The sequence below is a fragment of the Macrobrachium rosenbergii genome, chromosome 52 (genome assembly GCF_040412425.1).
Source record: "Macrobrachium rosenbergii isolate ZJJX-2024 chromosome 52, ASM4041242v1, whole genome shotgun sequence".
NCBI lineage: Eukaryota > Metazoa > Arthropoda > Malacostraca > Decapoda > Palaemonidae > Macrobrachium > Macrobrachium rosenbergii.
In genome coordinates this window covers 38249829-38254138 of record NC_089792.1, presented here as the reverse complement: position 1 = coordinate 38254138, position 4310 = coordinate 38249829, and positions in this window count along the sequence as shown.

Genomic DNA, 4310 nt, shown 5'->3' with positions numbered 1-4310 from the left:
GTGTTAACGATAGTTGGCGTAGGTATATGTTTAGAACAAATTAACATTTTATTGAAACAAATGAAGTTTGTGTAGGACTGAGCTGAAGGAAGTATGACTAGTTTGGTGTAAAATAAGGTTCCAAAAATAAGTGTCAAATATTTGTCTCTTTAGCTGTCTCATATTATATTATGTGGAGAAATATAAAATGGAGAAAGCTACATGTTGGTTCTCTGTTGAGGAAGAGTGGTTCCAGTGACTGAGAAGAGTGTGAGTGTGTTGTTCTGTTGAGAAGGCCGGGAAGGTGATGCATGGTAGCAGAATAGTTGAGAAAACACACGTGCATAGTTTTGAATATTGTAGATGATGGCTGAATAATGAAATAAATCATAACAGCGTAGGAGGCAGAGAGTTAGTGCACTTCTTGCAAGGATTTTGGAATGAGAGATTATGGAAATGAGGAGTTTTCGTTCACTGGAATTACAAAAAACAAAAAAAAGTGGAAACTATGAAGAAGGATTGTCTGCAGAAGATACTTGTAGAAGCTACGGTTTAAAAAATAAGAAGCCCGGAGGTGTGGAACATTTTTTTTATAAGAAACCGGCGTTGGTGAGACGGAATTTTGAGGTTCTGTCAAAATTGATGTAATTTTTTTTTGTGGTATAACAGTTTTAAACGATGATATATAATTCGGCAGTTCTTTGTACTGCAGTATCTATGAAATATTAGGAGAGGTTCTGCGATGCTTTTGTGCAGAAAGAGGAATACCCACACTGTATTGGTGGAGGGTTGCTAAGATATTAGAAACGTGAGGCCCTGAATAGTTCGGAATCCCGATTGCGTGGAAGGTTAGTCATACATATTATTAAAGGGGGCAGATGTTTCATTTGATAGCGTCTTTGTAGTTGTTTGGGTGTAAGAACCAGCTGTGGCCATTTTTAGACAGAGATCATCCGTAATGTAGCAATTAGGGTATTAATGCCGAATATAAATAACCTGTACATATATATATATATATATATATATATATATATATATATATATATATATATATATATATATATATATAATATATATATGTATATATAATATATATATGTATATATATATATTATATATAAAATCAAAGAGAAATATTCTATCTCTGTGAATGATTAAACATGTCTCTGAGGCCAGTGCTTCTGAAAAAAGTTGTTTCATTTATATTGATATTCAGCTGAGCACACACTCACACACATATATATATATATACATATATACATACATGTGTATGTATCTCACGTGTGTGCGTGATGTACCGCGTAGTGTAACGACAAGAATACAAAAGAAGATTTTCCGTTGCGAAGGTCTCGTCATACGGTCTCTCGTATTACTTACTCTTCCCCGATTCTCTACTGAAATATCAGTTAACATTATCTGATCAAGTAAAATATAAACTTCGAATTGTTATGGACCACAGAACTAAAACATTGACCTTATCGCATTTAGCAAGTATTGTGACACGATATACAGTGTGTATATATATATATATATATATATATATATATATATATATATATATATATGTAATATATGTATATTTATATATATAAATGTATGTGTAGTTTCTTGCACAGGAGGTGCATCCAAAACATTAATATAGAAGTGACTATTGCCTCGCATTTTCTTTGCAACTAGCCTATAATAGTGGAAATCAGTAGTTTGATGAATTATATATACATACACACACATATATATACTTTATATATATATATATATATATATATATATATATATATATATATATATATATATATATATATATATGTAATTCTCATGATGAATGTATATCAAATTGACATTTGTAGATTAATGTTTGTGAATAACAAAATGTGACAGTCATGTGATATATGTATGTATGTAATGTATGTATGTATATATATATATATATATATATATATATATATATATATATATATATATATATATATGTATGTATCTCACCAGGGTAACATCACACAGGGAAAAACAAAACTGGATAATTTTATAGAAAAGAAATTTTCTTTTTTTCAAGCTTATTCACTACAGTTTTTCTTTTTGATAAACATGTAATTCATCCTCTCTCTTGTTAGTATCTCGGCGTTCAACTGACTTGTGGACCTTTATATTGCCGTCATTGAGGATAGTCGTTTCAACGTCGTCTCGCGTAAATTAATCAATCGATCAACTTGTCTTTGAGATACGACATCAGTGTTTTGTTTCAAATTATGTTCTTGTTTTTCCAACCCGGTTACCAGATTTTTGAATAGCCCTCCCGCTCCTTCTTGTACAATTGTATTTTTTTTAAATTAGGCGCTTCTGTCGCTGTTTCCTTTCGCAACAAGGCTGAACAAAGACAACTCGTCTAATTGACGACTGCCCTTCCTCCATGGCGGGGAGACCTCAGTCTCATTTCTTGTGAGACCGTTTGGGCCAATGTTACATAGAGCCATATGATGGAGCCTTCCCTTCTCTGGCGACCCTGATAACACCTGTCAAGTCGCTAATTCCCAGATTTGCTCACTGAAGATTAGCAATACTCGGATGTCGTCTTTCCCTTCTCTGTAGAGTTTGAGAAATGGGAGGTCCCCCTGCTTCACCTAAGGCGGGGCCGTCTCCTCCATCCAAGTAAGGCCTCACGTGCTCGTGTTTCCTATAAGCTTGAGATAGATAGGAGTGCTAGTTTGCATTACCCAGAGCCATAACAAAAAAATTTGGGCCAAATGGAATAAAGTATAAATGGTATGCTTACTAGTGTTTTTTTTTTTAATTTTGCAGACACATTTTAGATTTTGAATGACGGTATATAATTAACTGTTGATAAAATTCTGTGGTAGAATGTCAGATATAAACAAAAAAGAAATCTAAAGTGAATATTGTAAAATAAAATAGTTCTGCATTGATATAAATATGTTCATATATCACGGTATAAGCCAATGAAAATTCTTGCAATGGGATGCAAACGGCCAACAGAGGAACGGTGTCTACAAAGCATCAAAGCGAGACCCCACGTAGCTCCGTCGGACCTTGGGGAAGGTAACGAACGCTTCCACAGCACAAGTGGTTTCAAACATCCAAGCTCCCGCCACACACACACACACACAACAGGTTCGAGGAGAGTGCGCGCATTCTTTGATGAGCCGCCTATTCTGCATCCATTTGGTTTGATGTACGATGCTAAACTATAACGTATTTTTGTATTTTTCTTCGTGATATATGCAAGTAATTTTTTGCCCTTATATTCAATCAAACGAAATGCAAGTTTGTTTGTGGATAGTGATAAATACGCAATTTCGAGTAATGGACAGATTGAGAGGGTATCGTACAGCGGGCAGCTCTGCGTACTCCTACAACTGACAGTGGTTGCTGTTGATGTCGTTATTGTCAATTTTCGGGTCGGTTACGTCGGTGGTTAGACTTTAACCTCGTGAATGATTCTAATATAATTTTGTTTTCTTAGTTAAAACTATTAGATGTAAATACGTCAACCGCTTTAGAAATGGCATTTAGCAAGTAAGTGGTACACAGTAACGTAAGTTGATGACTTCTGTGAAATCTGCTTTGAAAATATTGTTTATTGTAAAGACGTAGTTATAGGAATTCTAGATTTCAGAAACAGAATTTGAAGCCGAATCTCTTTCAGTAAAATGATGTTATAACTGCTCCCTTCTTTTGTCTAACAAAAAATAAACAAGTGTATAACTAAAGAAGTTAAAACCAAAGTGATTTCCTTGGAGATCAGATACCTTTTATTGATTTCCTAATTCCCAAGTTACTCATAAATTCAAAGTTCTTTCCAGTTGGATAAATATATTAAAAAAAATTACAAGTTCCATGTTCAGAACGCTAACAAGAAGGCTGGGGAAACTCATACACAATTATATTTCATTGCCTTGTTTAAAACTTACTAAAAACCATCCGTGCAATGCATCATTCAAAGTGTAGGGCTTTGCCCACCACCTTCTCAGAGAGCGACATCTGTACAGATGAACAACTCACGTAACACTGGAGCATCCTCATACTATGCTAGGTGATTTCTCCTCTGCTTAGTGATTCATCTCGCTTACCAAAGCTTTAGAGTGCTTAATTTCTGAGATTTTGCGAGGAAATGAGATCGCCAATACAAACTTCGTGTACATTTTTATCGTTTTACTTATGGAAATGTATCGGTTAACGTTCAATTAACACCAAATTGGGGACATATTATTGTTTTTGTGGCGGTATATTGCATCGTTTCAGCAGAGTAGGCGTGGCAACGGAAGCGGTGGAGCCAATGGGGATGACTGTAGCGTCCCCTACTTAAGGCGCTCACT